The 20,082-nt window shown below is 31.0% G+C and overlaps 1 pseudogene; it reads left to right on the forward strand.

The window, feature by feature from the left end:
• Window positions 1-194: 194 nt before the first annotated feature.
• Window positions 195-18,456, forward strand: LOC128180536 (uncharacterized; annotated as a pseudogene).
• The last annotated feature ends 1,626 nt before the right edge of the window (window positions 18,457-20,082 follow it).

Here is a 20,082-nt window from a genome sequence, read left to right on the forward strand (position 1 = left end):
TATATGTTATTTGTTTATAAAATGCACGAATATCAAATTTTCACAATTCCATATAGTAGAGATACTTATTTACATTATGACAATAATTTAGAAGTTTGTTCCTACTGCATTAGAATAACTGATGTTTGATCTTTGATTTGTTCAGGATGTGCATTTTTTATGATTTGTACTTGTTTTTAATTGTTCCCAGGACGATGACGATCTTACTGACGTTATTGCTCGTTGCGCTGCTACTCAGGGTGAGACGAACACCGGAAGTTGTAAGGAAATTTTACAGGGTTACCTGACAGGACAACTGTCGTCTGCTCTAGGAGCATACCAGGTAAAAGCTTTGAGGCGGGAATTCAAAAGTTTTACTAATGTTATAGAAAAATCGATGAAAAAGATTAAGGAAACAATGAAATCCGTAGTAAATACAGGTAAGTAAGATTATATTTTGTATCCTAACATTTCAAGAACCCCGATTATGATAAATGGTTTTATCACATTTACATCAACTTTCTGTAATAATCAATTAATTGTATTTATTTATCGAGTCTAATCCGATTTCCCAATCCAAACATAATGTGATTTTCCAAAACTATATCACCTCTTTCTGAAACTAAAGACTTAGTTAATTGAGGAACAAGAAATAAGGTGATAATTTTGGTCGGGGCATGATCAAATCCAATTAAGCCTGAAGGGCTTTCTGATAGGTTTGACACGCCCGACTAAAATTATCACATCATAATATTCAATGAATGATTCCTTATTACTTATAATTACATAATGTTAAACCATCGTATAATTTAATGTTTAAATATAAATAAGCAAACCCCACTTGCGCCTCAATTTGGCGTCATTTTTAGTTATGGTTTATACAAAATTGATATGTAGTGTTATCACAGACAAAGACACTGGCAAATGTAAATATTAGTAAATAAAATATGCTTTTCAGATAGTTTCAAATGAGTTCCTTTGAAAATGGCATTACTTGAAAAGTAAACGTTGTACAATACAATTGATTCGGAAAAGATAATTTAGTCAATACTTTCATGTTTCAATATGAGTGTATATTATAACGGTATGTAATTAATAGATCATTATAACAGTAACTTGATTCAAATATCCGGCTTTGCGTCTTGTTTGAGTTGATAATCTCTGCCTGGTAACTGAACTTGATCCAATCGTTTTGATCAGGCTACTTTACTACAATATGTTCTGGAGCCTAATACTGAATTATTAGAAAATGTGTTTATTTGTAATTTAACAGACACCGGTAATAGTAGTGTAGTTTACACCAGATGGGGAAAGAAAACGTGTCCCTCCAATGCCGAGTTAGTCCATTCAGGTAAGGAGAGTTTAAACTGTCTGTCGTTGATAATTCTTAGTCTGGTAGATAGGTCAATTAGTGTTTTATTCAATAGTATCTACAATGATTCATTGATTGAAGTTAGCATTTAAAAAGTAACAAAAAGTGTGCACGAGAAGGAGTCTGAATCAATAATTGACATTTGAATATAATGATTTTATTTGAATTATTTGCAGACTATTTTGGTATAGAACAATTAAAAAAACCAAAAACATTTCATTTATTATGTAATGTAATTTACAAACTGATATCTTGAAAAACTTTCTTTTGTAGGGTTTACTGGAGGCTCTTTTTATACACACAAAGGAGCAGCTGTAGAACCTCTTTGTTTACCGAGGAATCCAGAGTGGGGACTGTACAGTGATGGGCACGATGGAGACAGAAATTACGTTTATGGCGCAGAATATCATACAGGAACTTTTAAAGGCAACATTCAAGCATTTCACAATCACGATGTTCCATGTGCTGTCTGTCTGGTCCGAAAAAAATCCGTTATTAAGATGTTTCCAGGTTAGTTAAAAATCTTCTGATACTTATATTTATCTTTTTGGAAGTTAAAGTCATTTAAAATACACAAATTTAATAAACTGTAACCACTTAGATAAAACTGAAATCTATTTATTATTCTGTATTATTGATTGACGTGTTGATATGATGTTATTAGGCTCTCCGAGATAGGCATTCAGCTGTTTTTACGTTTATTAATATGACATTGACGTTTGTAAATAAATAAGTTTCTGTTTGTTGAAATATCTTAAACGTGAAATAATTGGAAAGAAGCACAAAACAACATTAAAGAATGACAAACGTGAGGCAAAGTACATTAGATAGACGCATAAATCACATAGCTTTTCCCTAGCTACAATAATATCAGAGTGTGAACAAAGCACTTAAATTACATACTACATGTACATGAAATAAGCCATTATGGACTTGTAAGATTTGATATGTACTCGGAGTACTGCAATTGCTTTTTCACTAATTTTTCAAGTAAATTTTTTATGCACTAAACATAATTTTTTTCAATGTGTTTGTAGCAAGAAAAACGTGTTACAAAGGGTGGACACTTGAATACGATGGTTACCTTATGGCGGGTTATTTTGACCATGCAGCCGGAACCACCTACACCTGCATTGACAGCCATCCAGACACCTTGGCTGGTGGTTCTACCCACAAGGGTGGTAAACTCTTCTATCCTGTCGAGGCTCAATGTGGTTCCTTGAAATGTCCTCCTTATGTTGAAGGGAGAGAACTTGTGTGTGTTGTTTGTTCAAAAGAATAAAATGTTGAAGTTTTGAAAAATCACACGAATGATTTCACGGAGTTTTGTTTTGATATGTTTAAGGGATGTAATTTGTTATCCATTGAAGAATTGACAGCTTATTTTACTAGAAATTGGGCTTAACGTCAACTGCCGTTCAGGGTTATCCTCACTGTAAACTAAGAGATACACGTTTAAAAAATGAAAACTTCGAAGAACTAATTATGATTCTCAAACAAATTTGTGCAAATAAGATGTTAAGTGGTTCAGTGCCATTTTAAATTGTAAGGAGAAAAGCACAAGAGACTAAGGGTGATATAAAGATGGTGTTTATTTATAAACTGTGCGTGTTTAATTTTGACGTCATGTTTTGAACGTTACCGAGCGCCGAGGTGACAAAACATGTTGTTTTTAAAAAGGGGTAACAAAAATACCGTTTCATCAAATGGACTAAAACTTTGCATATCAATAACATAAGTGTTGGTGCACAGATTCATCTGTTAAGCATGACTTTCATGAAAAATATATGATAGACACCTACATTGTCCTCATATTTTTCATTGACCCTCGAATGTCGGCTAAATGTTCCTCAAGTGTTAAAAAGTGTAATTTTTCTTAAAACAGAACTTCCGTAACGGCATAACAAAGGCATAAATATTACAAAAACAGGTCGCGGACGATTGCATTTTATCCATATACACACATGTAAACTTGAGTATTCGAAATTAAAAATAGCATTTTTGATACAAAAAAAGAACAACCAAAAACCACAAAACCTTAAAAAAAACTTTATAAATGCTAATAAGCATATTAAAGGAAGTGAACATGAAAAAATTATATGTTGCTTAATAAATTTTAAAAGCCTTTTGAAACTTAAAAACAAGGTCTGTTACCTTTTTGTTTATTTCTATCAAGTGATTTTATCAATTTAACACTCTCAGTGAAAGGTTTATGGAGGTAATCCATTATTCCCAAGCATGCATCTGTTCTCTGACGTAGATAAGCCACATTGCTGCTGGTGACTGGGTCAATGTTGGAACTATAGGCCAGTGTTTATGTACAGAGTTGATAAAAGTTAAGAAGAAAAAATATGCCTTGATGTAAAGAAAAATTCTGTGTACTGTCATGAGAAGACAAGGATTTAGTACATTTCTATAAATGAACCTCAGATAACTATACTGTATATGATTTGTGCAACAAATGAATAGATATATTAATTTGTGAAATATGAGACCATCACATTCCAGATGTTTTTACGGAGATGTGGCAGTCAGTGTTTACATAAATAAAATGCTGTTTGTAGATTTCAATTTAAATTAATATAAAAATGTTATTTCATTTTTCTGTGGGGTTTCTTACCGTTACTTTTTATTTAAATGCCCTGGAAATTTTTCTGATTTGTTTTTATCTATTTTGATAGAGAAGATCTTGATGATATATGTACGCCGGTTCTGTTTATGCTGTCAGAAGAATAACTGGACTAAGACACTTTTTAAAAGTCAGGATGCTGAACAATGCACCTTGTGTGCTCATTTATGTAGCATACATACTGCAGTAATGTTCAAACTCATAAACAAGAAATTCCCGAGTGCAAGAAAAAATAGGTCACAATAACACTGATCCACGGACATTCCATTCTAGTTACATGTCACATTAACTGCTGGTTGGAATGCATCATTCTGAGATCCAAAATCTTCCTCTATAAACACTGTTTAAAAATGACGACTCTTTACATCCATTTCAAGTTTCAATTCACATTTTGATGATGGCATTTTATCTCTGTTACTAAACGTGCGTAAAAATGCAATGTGTCTCACTGACGTCAGCATCAGTGCTGCCCTCTCTAAGATGCTTATAGATAACCCAGCAGGGAGGTAATGATTTTAACAATATGGCAGCGCTCATGGATTGCAAGAATTAGTTATTCTAAGTGGTATATCTTCGTACTGAAGAAAGCTCTGTCTAAACGGTTTTCAGATATCATTATACACATCAAACAGACAAATTTGAGCCCTTGATAATTTTTTCATGTTCACTTCCTTTAATTAAATAAAACCAATTTCTGCTAACAGGAGAGTTTGAATTGAGCTGTATGTGAGCTGTGTATCTTATAATTGCAGCTATCTAATATTGGCACAAATTTTTTTGCTAAATTTGAAATTTTGTATGGTCAATCTTCTTCAGATACTAGGTCTCGCTTGGCAACTGTGTCCCTAAGAGTAATGCTTGAATAAGGAATATACACTACGCGGGGGTGTTAAGGAAGCATATGGAAACTGGGTTACATGTAATTCCGTGAAATCACAAATCTTACTAATTATGTACATGTTCAAATATCTAAGCAACGAGACGTAGACCAAAAACTAATTTAAAATACTGAAGACAATTTTTTTTCAGAAATTAGTTTGTATTACGTAGATTTACACATTGATGACGTCATGACTAAAAGTTGAATGTCGTGTGAATTTGATCGGAAAGCATTGTAAACATAGTCAAAATATAACTAATCTAAGAACTCTAATAAAGTATTGTGATGTGATTTATTGAGAATTGAACATAAGAATACTGGGAAAGAAGTTAGTGTTATCAATCATTCGCTAAAAGGTATGTAAATTTGCTTTTATTTCTCGGCCAGGCTTTCCTCTGTCGTTGTTTACGATATAAAAATCCGCCTAGAACAACACTACCCCGTATATATTGAACTTGAAATTTTATACGTATCGTTAGTTTGATCAATGCTTTATTTGAAAAGTGCTGCTAGAATCCCATGTTTTGTGTTGTTTTGATGGAACATACCGTTTTCCGTGCAAACTTTATAAAAGATGGCAAGGTTTTACGAGAGCCGGATGAATAACTATTTAATCAAGAAGAACATAGAATTCTAGCAGCGGTTTTGATTAAACTGAGATGATTTGCCTTCACTTGGTATGTTTATTTTATTTTAGAAACCGCGGGGTAGTGTTGTTCTATCACATTTTATGTTAAGGAATATACGTAAGCTATTTATAGTTGTCACGTGATAATGTACCAATGTGGCAGTAATGTACTACCCGATGTTATTGCATGGACATCTGTTTTAAAGGATAATACTAAGTTTTTGATCTTATTCAAAATATTTATTTAATTTCACGATTTTGAATATAACAGTCAAAATAAGACGCGAAATTGTCCATATGCTTCCTTAACACCCCCGCGTAGGTGAGTTTAATATAAGGTAATGATGAGTTGTATTTGGATAAAATGGAAAAGTTAGAAGCAAAAAGTTGATTTCATTATTTATTTCCGAGTTAAGAGAAAAATTTAAAACAATTTAAAATAAAAGGGGGATTTATGTAAAGAATATGTGAAGAATAGTTACAAATTTTAACAAACAAGACCTATTCTATAATAATTTTTCTGGATATTCTGTATTTGATACTCTAAAGAAGGTGTTAACTTTCCGATCAGTAATAAATTAGTTGCTCAGGTGAGCGATATACCTCCTGGGCCTCTTGATAAATAAACATGATGACAACAACGTTGTGGAATAAATAACATCTACCATTTTCTATCTAGAAGTTTTTAGATCCCATATAAATCATTTCTGTTTTAAAAAATTATGGGTTAAATAAACTATAGTCTTCTGTTCAATTAAGATTTTCTACTCCCTACTTTAATTTAAAAAAAAACCCCAGCTATTAAAATTTCTCTATCTATCTAATTTATACTCTCTTTTAAAATTAAAAGAGTTTTCGGAAGAAATGCTATTGACATGCAGTATATTAAGTATACAATGAAGCTTTAATGTTGCTGTAGCAAGAAAAATGTGTTACAAAGGATGGACATTGGAATACCATGGTTACCTTATGGCGGGTTATTATGACAACGCAGCTGGAACAACTTTCACTTGTGTTGACAGTCATCCCGACACTCTACACGGTGGTTCTAATAGTAAAGAATGTTATCTATTTTACTTGGTCGAGGCTACATGCACATTCTTGAAGTGTCCACCTTATGCTGAGGGTAGAACTTGTGTGTGCTGTTTGTTCGAAAGAATAAAACACTTATATTACCAATGTCTCGTGTTTTCAATAGTTGATATTTTAGTCAAAATAAACCGAAATGTTTCTTTTCTTGAGGAATATACTGAAATGTTTTTCCAGTTGACTGTAGAAGGTGTTTGTTAAATCTTTTTAACTTTTTGAAAAGAATCATTTTCATCAAAACTTTGAAAAGCAGTCATCAACAAAGCCATTTCCACTTTTGCAAGTACGAATTTTTGTAAGTTTGAAAACAAGTTTTAAACATTTAATATACTCATATATACAATATATTAAAATAAATACAATAAAATAATATCGGGCAATTGCATTCATAGACAACACTTCCTTTGTTTTAAAGGAAAACGTTTTGCTAAAAATTGTAGAGAATTTAAATAGTTTCACTGCTAACGGCTGCGTATTAAGAATTTTTGAAAAAAAAGATGTGTGAACTGCGTAATAGAGTCATAACTAGTATATATACCTTTTTTTTTTAAGAAAATGAATATGGCAGTAAAGCGTTATTGTAGTTTTATATTTGTATATAAATGACCGAATGGAACATTTATGCTATAAAAAACACTTTAGGAACATGTATGCACACATATATATTTATAAATATGATCGAGATTATTAAATGCGTGTACCTATGTATTTCATTTTCAAGCTTAAAAGAAGATGTTTTGAAAAATATGTTTAATAAAATTTAGGACCAAAACAAAAACTAGTTTTGTTTAAAAAAGTAAAGTGTTTACGTATGATTTGAACACGAGATACCATTACTTTTCTTCAAATGATTGTGTTTTTATCAATAAATGAGAAATACTATTAATGAAAAAAAATACAAACTTCTGAATCATCAAAAGCAACTCGCTTCACTACTGGTTTCTATCAGTAAAAATAGTTCATCGATGTTTGCTGTAATCCAGAGCCAGGTTCGTTGTATAAAGTTGGAAATTATCAATCAGTTAACGTTTTTAAGAAAATGCGTATATTTGATATATATATCTTAGAGAAATAGAATCATCAATGACGACTTGAACTCAAAACGTCTTATTTTGATAAATATATAAAGACATTTATTGTACACATTAAAAACCTTTTTTTTTTTTTTTCAAATTTCTTTTTTACTGTATTTGATCTCATATTTTAGAAGGATAAGGATAGCTTCATTAATAACGGTCAAATTTTAAACAGTGATATATTTTAAAAAATGGTTTTAATTCTTTATATCAAAATATTGATTATACACTTCGTAATTTGTGACTGTCTTGACTGACATAAACTATTATTTTATAAATTTATGGTGAAATTTATTGTATTTTATCTACTTTATATGTATTATATGTAATTAATATAATTAGAGTGTTTGTGTCAATGCTGAGAATGCACAATGGAAAGCGAAGTAAATCACGACAATAACCAAAACTTGTATGAACTATCAATAACGTTTAGTGTCACGTTTCAATTTGATTATGATATCTCGTGTGTATTGCAGTATAATTTTTACATTTATGTTTTCAAATCATGTAAAAAATTGAAGTGGGTTGAGATTTTTCCTACTGTAAAACAGACGATAAACAGCCCTCCTGTTAATACGTTCTAAGGTATTACGACCATTACGGGTTATTTCTGCTTTTTGTTGATAAAATGCACGAATATCTAAATTTCACAGTTCCATTCAGTAGAAATATTTATTTGCATTATGACAATAACTTAGAAGTTTGTTCCTACTGCATTAGAATTACTGATGTTTGATCTTTGATATGTTCAATATGTGCATTTTTGTATAATTCGTACTTGTTTTTAATTGTTCCCAGGACGATGGCAATCTTACTGACGTTATTGCTACTCAGGGTGAGACGAACACCGGAAGTTGTAAAGACATGTTGCAGGGTTATCTGACAGGACAACTGCCGTCTGCTCTAGGAGCGTACCAGGTAGAAGGTTTGAGACGGGAGTTTAAAAGTTTTACTGATGTCATAGAAAATTCGATGAAGAAGTTTATAGAAACAGTGAAATCCGAAGTAATTGCACGTACGTATGATAAATGTTTATATCATCAATTTTCTTTCATAATCAAATGAATTTACAATTAATCTAACCTGATTTTCCCGCTAAACATAATGATATTTTCCGAAACTACATCACCTCTTTCTGAAACTAGGACGTAGTTAATAGTAAATGAAATATGCTTTCCCGTAAATTTAAAAAGAGTTCCTTTGAAAATTGCATTTCTTGATAAGTAAACGTAGAACAATACAATTAATTCCGAAAAAGATAATTTAGTTAATATTTTGATTTTTGAATATAAGTTTATATTTTAAAGGTACGTAATGAATTGATCATCATAACTGTAACTTGATCTAAATCTCCGGGTTACACCTTGTAACCAGGCTTCGCGTCTTGTTTGATTTTGTGATCCGCGCCTGTTTACTCAACTTGATCCAATCCCTTTGATCAAGATACTTTACTGAAATATGTCCAGGAGCCTAATAATGAATTATTAGAAAATTAATTTATTTGTAATTAAACAGACACCGGTAACAGTAGTGGAGTTTACACCAGATTGGGAAAGAAAATGTGTCCTTCTACTGCCGAATTGGTCCATTCTGGTAAGAAAATTTATAGTTGTCCTTCGTTGACAATTCTTAGTCTGTTAGATATGTAGATACATGTATTATTCTCTGTACTTCATAGACTGAAATTAATATTAAAAAATGAACAAGTGTGAACGAGGAACGGGTCTGAATCAATATTTAACATTTCAGTTTAATAATTTTAGCTGAATTATTTGCTAAACATTTTGATACAATTAATATCATTTATAAAAATATTTCATTCCGTAGAAGACTTAATTTTACAAACTAATTGATTTAAATATTTTTGTAGGGTTTACTGGAGGTTCTCATTATACCTACAAAGGCGCAGCTGTAGAACCATTTTTGTTTATCAAGAGATACATAATGGGGGATGCACACTGATGGGTAAGAAGGATCCAAAAATACGTTTTTGGCGCAGAGTATCAAACAAGTTCTTTAACAGGCAACTACCAAAGACTTTACAACCACGATGTACCGTGTGCAGTTTGTCTTGTTCGCCAAAGGTCCGTTGTTCAAATGTTTCCAGGTTAGTAAGACACTTGAAACTGATGTGTGTCTTATAGATATAATACCCTTTTATATATATCTACTAGAAAAAAATATCCTCTTGTATAATAACTGCGAAGTAGATATTATCAAGCAATTTTTAATTATCATCAAACGCTTACTTACGTTTTTATCTGATACTATATATTTAGCTCTACAGGATAAGTATGCAACTGTATTTAAGTTTTCTAAAGGCACGAGTACAAACAGCTAAGCAATTTCTGAAAGGGTTTCCCAAAGATAACCAAAGACAATATGCATATGTTGCTACTGGTGAAGAAACATAGGTTTATTTTTTCGAACCAGTAAGAAAAATTGGGGAAAAATATCGCTGACAAACACTATAGAAGGTCCGTATTTGCCAAAAAAAAAAACCATATGCATAACGAAGGTTCTATATTGCATATTCTATTCATGTGACTCGTACCTAGCGCATTTGGCGTACCGTGCCGACACTATAAAAGGCCCCCGATACCCGATATGTTGTTTATTATTGCAAAATATATTTGTTAAATGAGTACTTGACTGAGTTCTTATATTTATTAATTTTTTACACGATACCAATCATGTTATGCACAGGAGTTTTTTTTCTATTTGTCTCTTGGTATGGAGATGTAATTCTCTTCTGATACTAATTTTTAGTTATATCTTATAAAAGCATTAAACAATCTTAATACATAAACATTTTAATGCAATAAAACAAAGGGTTACCTTTTATTTCTGTTTTTGGGGGTTAATTTTACATTTCTAAAAGATTTGCTTGCATATTAATTCCCGTTAAGATGGATAAAAAAGACAAAAAGATCGTTTTTATTCTAATAATATAAATAATAGTTTCTGTGTAATAGTCTTTGATTGAAGTTTACGTGTACTAAAGGTAATGTTTCATATTGCTTTAATGCCTTTGTAGCAAGAAAAACGTGTTACAAAGGATGGACGTTGGAATACCATAGTTACCTTATGGCAGGTTATCATGATCATGCAGCTGGAACCACCTACACCTGTATTGACAGTCTTCCAGACACCTTACATGGTGGTTCTAACTTCAAGGATGGTAAACTCTTCTATCCTGTCGAGGCTTATTGTGGATCCTTGAAATGTTCTCCTTATGTACAAGGAAGAGAACTTGTGTGTGTTGTTTGTTCAAAAGAATAAAATGTACAATTTCTGAAAAAGCACAAAGATTTTGTATTGAAATATTAAAGAAAGAAATTTGTCATGTATTGATGAATTCATAGTATTGTATAGTTGTATAAGGAAAATATTTTCTGCTTAATCTCCCTTAAGTTTAAAAAAAAAAACTATTATTTTCATAAAAACAGATCTTCCTTGACAGCTTAAAAAAACCATAATAATTACAAAAACATGTTTCAAACGATTGCAATTGATCTATATACACACAGATAAACTTTATTTAAGAAATGAAGATAATAATTGTTTTATTGATCGACGTATTAAAGAAAAAGTTGACCAGAAAACTTCATCAATGCCGCACTAAGCGCGCGTATGAATACTAAACAACATCAGCAACAATATTCAAAATGGATTCGCCTTCAGCTGATGCAGAGCTTTTGATCTGAATTTAATGGGTTAAACTTAAATAGTGAGTTAAAATATGAACCGGCTGAATTGAAAACGAATTTCAAAGGAAAATACATGCGATAGCTTGTGGTATTATTCACAGTGCAGAAAGATTCGTAATAAAACTAATTTTCATGTGAGATCGCTAGAATACGCAACTGGACATAACCATCCAAGGAGAGGCGATCGTGGACGAAAATAGTTGATATGTCGATAAAGAATAGTATGTATAAGCGACTTTTGTAAACGTTTTGGTAACTAGATAGCCAGTGAAGAACTAAATGATATATCTGCTGCTTGGTATGCGCCGAAGGAGCCTATGCATGATGCATTACTCATAGCTTTGCTTTCCGATGCTTTATCTGATCACCGATCATGTACGTGTGTAAATTTAAAAATCATCGTTACAAAATTTGAACAGCAGTGTTACCGTGAAAGTGTATAGGTCTATATGTTCGTTATGATTATTCTGGAAAAGGAACAGCCAGCCTCGCAGTAATGTTGACTGATATCAAGCAGACGAGATCGTGAGAAGACGCTTAATTTTCTATTTCGTGAATCAAATAATGTGTTTTGTTTATTTTTGAAGATTAAACTTCCAAGTGTCTATGTTTATAAAGTTGTATTTTGTTTGCTGACAATAAAACAAACACAACTTTACATTTATTGACAGTGTTTTTTTTTTTAAATTCCTGTTCTATAAATAGTATCAGATCAGAACAGTTGAGAAAAGTAGATCCTGCGAAATTTTATTGATGCAGGTATCAAAGAAAATTTTCGACCAATCAGAAGCGCAAATATCTCATCAAACGAAAAAATATTAAATAATTTAGCATTTCAAATTTAAAGAAAAAGCAATTCTGATAACAAAAGAAAACCCAAAGAAAACATTATAAATATAAAAAAACCCATATTGATACGACAATGAAACCTATTTGTGATAACAGGAGAGTTGTTATTGAGCTGTATGTGAGCCGTGTATCTTAATAATAGCTATGTAACATTGGCACATTTATTTTGCTAATTTTTGTAAGGTTGAGTGGGCTTTTCTGTAATTAGATGGAGGGTGAATTTCTTCTTTAATCAACGTCAGATTCTAGGGCATAAATATATATGTACACTTGGTCAGTCTTAAATAAGTATATCACGATTATGGTGAGTTGTAGCAAGTTTGGAAAAAATGGAAATATCAGAAGCATGAATTTGATTTTATTATGTATTTCCGAGTGAAAAGAAAACACTTTAAAATAATTTAAAATACACAAAAAAAAAACTGTTGATTAAATCATCATGGGGTTATGAAGTGTTTTGATGCTCATTATTATGAAAGCGGTTATATTTTCAGCCGAGCTCATTTCGTTAAACTTGACTAGGCTATAGTTATGACACGGTACCTGATGTTGATGTTGACTGAACAATCGTTCTCCGCACAAAAATGTACATTTAATCTCAACTTAAAAGAGAACATAGAATGTATAGCATGCCATTTAGTCATTTTATGTTTACATCTGATATATTTGAAAATCACATGGTACCCAATCTCTGCGTAATTTTCTAAATACTTTCTAATACAATGAATGCAGTTAATTTATTAATAATGAATCAATGTGTCTATTTAGTCTATAATAATGCCATACCATGAAAACGTATTCAATCCACACCAAATGAGCCCGGATATCTGTACTTTGAGTACTTTGGTATTGTGAATTATTTCTAGAATTGGTACATGTATGTTTACAAAGTTCATTATTTGCGATGTCTTACTGACCAGTTATTCTATTATGCAGTGAAACTCGCTTATCATAATAGTTATGTTATCAGGAAAAACAGATAATATTTACAGTCTTCATTACCAAACCTAGCTAAATTCATTTTTCTCATTTATAATATTTGATGTCCGCTCATTCACATTATGTCCTATCAATATTTTTCAATACATGCTTTGTTTTCTTCAAAGAGGTATAGCACCTTTTTGTTATTATTTCGCCTACACATGTGTTTGGACGGAAAGTACCTTTTACTGAAAATGGCTTCATGTACATAGCTGTGGCAATATGATTTCCGAACCAGGATACACTGTATTGATTTTATAAAAGTGTCTTTAACAACTGATTTGTGATAAATTCGGGATATTCTGTGTATAAAAGTAGTTGATATTCTGAATCGTGATAGGTTCAAGCAAAGTGCAATGGGTCTAAGTGTAAATAGAGTACATGTACAGTGTTAATGAAGAGAACAGTTTATATTGAGTGCACTCATACTCAGACTGAATTAAACAAGATAATTTAAAAAAAAAAACCCAGAAGATCAGGTACGTGTAACCTATTCTCTCTATTCTGTTCATGTTTCAATTTGAGTGAAAACAAATTACAACTTAGTGGATTAGATCCAGCGACCACAAAATCAAAAAGACCTCTGCGTTACCACGCATCTAACATTTTCAACATAGTCATTTTCAATATATATGGCTATATACATAATTGCACTGGAAAATACACTAATTGAAATATTTGTCTAATTTTCAGTACGAAGACCACAATTAATGAAGACTAATTTAATGTAAACGTGTACTACAATACCTGTAGAATTAAGCATTGAATCATTATTTTTTGAAAGATGTGGTCTCATAACTGCAACAGTGTGTGCAAACAAATTGAAAAACGCGTGCTAGCGCGTTATGAAAATTTGTTTGCACACACCGTTGCAGTTATGAGACCACATCTTTCAAAAAATTAATGATTCAATGCTTATATTTACGTTTTTAACATTTGTTCTCTTTCCGCAAATATGATTTATTTTAAAAAAAATATTTGCCTTATTCAACGAGTTATGCGCAATTAACGGAAGAGCCATCGGAACAGCCGAATTGTGCTGACAAAAATAGTGCCCAGCGTTTTAGATTCTAATAACACAAGTTTATTTTCCATTCTGTAATTTGATGAATTCATTTTTGGTTTACCAAGAAATTATTCAATTGAATTCATTTCAATCTATAAAAAATATTTACATCCATGAAATATTAATCAGCCCAAGTATAATATCAGGTCGTGATCCGGTTTGAAGTCGGGAGGAGAGTCAGTCATGTTCTGAAGGAAGACTGAATGTATTCATACGCACCAGATTTGGTGATTGGGTCTTCTGTGTTATGCGTAAATATCGCTCAAATCTATCAATGCAATTTAATAGGAGGAAAGAAAGTGAATGTAAATATCATAATTTTAATCGGATGTCTTTGGTTTACAGTGGTTGAAAAAGTCAAATATCCAATTTTTTTATCATCTACTCACTACTTTCCTATATATCCATAAGAAACCCTGAATATTTTAATGATGTCGTGTAAGATAATTAAGACTCTTAGAGCATGGCGATTGTTTAACTTCCGTTTCTTTGAATATATTTAAACTAAATATTGTCAAATATTGAATTGTCTGATGTTTGCAAAAGGCTATATTTGAGACAAAATCGTATATTAAGTGCGCTATACCTCATTGATTATTCCTTCTAAAAATTTGTTGTTTGTCTTTCAAAACGATTATTTTTTAATAACTTAAAATAGAAATGTTCAGGTTCATTCATGCGTTCAATTGTTCAAACATAGATAACCATCAATACATGTATAGAGCGATGTCACCTGGTGGTTGCATAGGTAAAGTTCCAAAACCACGTGCAGTAAGTCCTGATAATTCCTGTTCAGCCAGGACTGCTGTTAAATAATAAAGTTATTTGTAATAAAATAGAGTGTTTTTATATGGAGTCTATCACGTGCAAACGTAAAATTTCAAATGTTTCCATTATAATAAGCGGGGTGCACATTTTCAGTTTTTATATTAGGTGTTACATATGATGACTTATTAAGAATGTTCTAAGTTTTGAAAAAAACAAAAACGCTGAGCCAACAACTAGGGAACTATAATATGATATAAGTGCCTGTATTACACAATAAAGCATTACATTTGGTCTCTGTAATGGAGCCTGATGATTAATGAGTTTTAAAATTGAGCAATTGAGAGTTAAAAATTGCATTTTGCAAAAGAGCCCTGCGCAGAAAAAGTTGGAAACATGTGGAAAAAAATATTAATTTAATATATTGTCTTTTCATTAGTTTTCAAAAGTAATGTTCCTAAAAAGTAGCATTTTTTGAAATGGAAAACACACTTAAACACGTTATATGTCTCCAGCATGTATGTATAGTTTGTTTATTCATTATAGAGATAATGATAGTTTATCTAAATGAATCAGACCTTTTAATAAATGTACAAAAAATCACCATGATTACTTCATGTTTTAAAGGGATAAGGAGAGTTAACAATTGAAAAAAATTGTGAAAGGTTTATATAAAATTATATATCAACTATCTCATTAGTGAACTAACAAAAAAAATAATCATAAGAATTTATCAAAAATGATAACCCAGTTCATGTTGCTCATATTGACGATACAAAATTGTTTGAATTTAAACTCCCTTTTCCATGAAAAAAATATTCCTTCACGAGATATTTAGGGAAGTCCAAATTTAAATTAACCCTTGATAGTAAATGTTTATTTAAGCACGCAAGTCTTACATTGCAAGACTGTGTATGACTTTTTAAATAAATGAACAAGAACGAGAACAAAGCCCGTCAAAATTTAAAAATCAACATGTTGTTTTATACATTAAATATTCCATTCAAACCCAAATGATTAAAACATTCTGCAAAACACTCAATACAATCACAATGCGTTTTATTTGAACATCGTATGCTACCTACTACAAATTCATTGAAGTATATGCCAATACAATTCCTTTATAAATTCTTATATTCCATGTAAAGTTTACCTTCGCTTAAAATTACTGTTTACTACTTACTAGCAATTCATTATTTATCTGTCATACTAACTTACTTTTGCCCGACATATGTAAAAAAAATTATCTTTCCTATGAACAAAAACAAGTTTTGATAGTTCATTGAAAATGATAATTGCAAAGATCAAAGCAAATTTGATTGAAATCTACCGCAACGTGAAGTCCTCTTTGACCTACATAATAAACAAATCAATTTTTGTCGTATTCATACCAGTAATATCGTATATCAGTGATGTCGTAAAGAGGAAGACCATTAAACAGTGTGCATTCTAGATTTGCTTTCATAATAAATAATCATTTGGGTCAATTCAGAGTATACACTTTTTACAATTACGATGTTACCATTAGCAAATAAGTATTAAGTATCAGATTTCAATTTAATTATTATTGCGTGACAATTGAGTAAATGTTTACATGTATGTTTAACTTGTCAAATCATATTTATATATAGGAAGTAAGTTAAGGTATTCATTATTGTTAAATAAACAATAAACACCTCTCCCATTATATGTATTGTAAAGTTTTTGTTGATAAAATGCAAAATAACACATTTTACAGTTTAATTATGTACAGAGACAAATTTGCATTACCAAAAAAAAAAAAAAAACCCAACTAATAATACTTGTCTAGTTGCAAAACAAGTACTGATGGTCAATCTTTGATATGTTTATAAAATGTCTCTTTTATAATTGTTACTTGTTTTCAATTCTACTGCAGACAATGGAAGTCGTAATGCTGTTGTTCCTCGTTTCTGTTACACAAGCTGAGACGAACACCGGAAGCTGTAAAGACATGTTACAGGGTTATCTGACAGGACAACTGTCGTCTACTCTAGGAGCATACCAAGTAGAGGCTTTGAGGCGAGAATTCAAAAGTTTTACTGAAGTCATCGAAACATCAATGAAGGAGTTTAAGGAAAACATGAAATCTGAAGTAAATACATGTAAGTTATAAGATTATACTTTGTATCCTAACATTTACAGAAGCATGATTATTGATTATAAATGTTTTCAAATTAATTGAAATCTTAACAGACACTGGTAACAGTAGTGTAGTTTACACAAGATGGGGAAAGAAAACGTGTCCATCCAGTGCCGAGTTAGTCTATTCAGGTAAGGAAAAATATTATTGTGTATCGTAAATAATTCTCTTCTCGTAGATATTATCATTTATCTATCTCCAGCATTGAATTATCTTTAGTTTTTATAATGATCAATTGAAGTCATTTAAAAAGTACACAAAATGTTAGTGTAAAGCAACACTCCATATCTAAATACTTGTTATTATTAAGTTGCATTTCATGCCGTGCAATTTGGAATTTTGTTGGAGAAATAGGAAGGTGTTTTAAAAACAACATTTTATTTAGAAGGTTTATTGATTTTCAAAACTGCTATTTTTAATTTTCCATAAATTCTTGTGCAGGGTTTACTGGAGGCTCTCATTATACGCACAAGGGAGCCGCTGTTGAACCTCTTTGCTTACCGCGGGACCCAGAATGGGGACTGTACAGTGATGAACACAATGGGGCCAAAGCTTACGTTTATGGCGCAGAATATGAGACTTATACTTTTACAGGTTATATTAAAACAGTTAATGAACACGATGTTCCGTGCGCTGTTCGTCTTGTTCGCCAAAGAAGAGTTGTTAAGATGTTTCCAGGTGAGTATGACAAATGAAGATAAAGATGTACGTGTTACGTGTATACTTATTCTTTATTTGTAAATGTATTCTTTTTTGCAATATGTTTTTCAGTCATAAAATAAAAATATATGTTTTGATATCATATATTCTAAATAAAAGGAATGAAAGTAGAAAAGAAGTTAATCATAGTTTAATGAGCAAAGTTTTATTTATTAAAACAACAAAATCAAATAATGCACTTTTTAAATATTAAGATTTTGTTTATTCATTTTCACGATGAAATTGCATATGTTTAGATAATAATATTCTTTGCTTTCATTCTTAAATGAAAGAAACATATCTTATGAGTATTCATTTACATTTTAGCAAGAAAAACGTGTTACAAAGGATGGACGCTGGAATATTACGGTTACCTTATGGCGGGGCACCCTAAACAGGCAGCTGGAACATCGTACACCTGTATTGATAGTCATCCAGACACCCTACACGGCGGCGCTAGCAATAAAGACGGTAAACTGTTTTACCTGGTAGAGGCTGTTTGCGGATCTTTGAAGTTCCCTCCTTATGTAACAGGAAGAGAACTTGTGTGTGTTGTTTGTTCCAAAGATTAAATCATAAATGTTTTTGAAAACTAACGTTTTCAATCATTCATATTAGTTTTGGATGTATAGGGAATTTTGGTTTTTCTTTTTATTGAAAAATACTTTTCCGTTAATTTCAACGTTAAAAATCTTTTCTTTGTCAAGAAGATCGTTATTATTGATTGTATGGATCAAAACTTTTGTTTGTTCGAAAACATGTTTTATTATTTTAAAACAAATATATCCAAATATATGGAAAACAAAATTGCGTCTATTTAAGTTTATAAAAGTTAATTCTGTTTCAAAGCAAAACATTACACTAGAAAATCTTGTAGAAATCTAATCACGTACTTTTACACGTGTAAAAAAGTTCCTTATTGAGAAGTGTGTTTGTGACATGAGTTGGAAATCTTAATAGCAACCAGCACCAATTTACGCATACTCTTTTTTGCGTTATAGCAGGATTTAGGAAATGGAAATTCCTCCACAACATCTTTAGATTCTGAGCCTTGTGTCGGATTTGGAACTGCATTTTGAGAGAAAAAAATACTTTTTAAAAATGTTTAATCATATATATTTATTTATAGAAGTGAATTGTGGCAGAGTCTGATTGAATGGATTAGTCATAAGCACAGAATTGATTTTCAATTATCTTTTAGGTAAAACAAGTGTTTTGCTAAGATCATTTTCCTGGTTAGCTCAGTTAATTAAATTAATTAAAAGAAAAAAAGTCGGTTAAAGTTAAAAATGAGGAGTTGTTTTATTTTTAGAATCATTATAATTTGTTGATCTTTATATTCCTTAAGTGGTCAATTATTTCTTTAAATCAATTAAATCATTTTCGAAGACATCAAGTGAATGCTATATTTTTTCTCTATGTAACAGAGGAAATTGACAGAGAAGAGAACAGAAAATGAATAAAGAAAACATACAACTATAATTAAATCTTCATTAAATATTTGATTGTAAAAAAAACTTAGAAATAGTGTTGCAGATAATCAGAAAATAAATACAATTTATGAAATTAGGTTAATAAAGACCCTGTTTCAAACTTATTTAGAAGTTGAAAAACATTTGAAACATTATGTTTGCGTATAATCAGCAACGTTCATGTATGTTTGTAAAATTAAATGGAAAAAAACCCAATATTTACATTAAGTGTAAGTTTCTCCTTTTGTTTGCCATGGGAATCTGCGACTTTCAATCTAATCTGAATAGACTTGGCTAATTTATGTGCCATGAGCACAAATATAAACGTCATCATGCCTTTTGAGTGTATTTATTTTTGTAAGATTAATTGAACGTTCAATGTTCATGAAATGTATATGAATGTTATTTTATGTTCCTAACTTTTGACTAAAGTAGGTCGACTGTTTTGTTCAGTTCAGAGGATTAACTTCATGTATTTACAATGGAGTGGACCAAGAGATCAGCATCAGCGTAATGATATACCTTTTTATTTTTGTGTGTCACATTTCAATTAAACTATGATATTTCTCTGAACGTTTTAACTTGCTGTTTATTACTTATATTTACGTTCAAAATTATTAAAATAACCGTGCTTTCAAATTAAGATTATAGAAACCGTCACACAATAAGCGCGTGCTATGATTATTTTTACGTCATTAGAAAGTTCACACAGAATTGAACTTTTAC

Source organism: Crassostrea angulata, chromosome 4 (assembly GCF_025612915.1).
Source record: "Crassostrea angulata isolate pt1a10 chromosome 4, ASM2561291v2, whole genome shotgun sequence".
Classification (NCBI taxonomy): domain Eukaryota; kingdom Metazoa; phylum Mollusca; class Bivalvia; order Ostreida; family Ostreidae; genus Magallana; species Magallana angulata.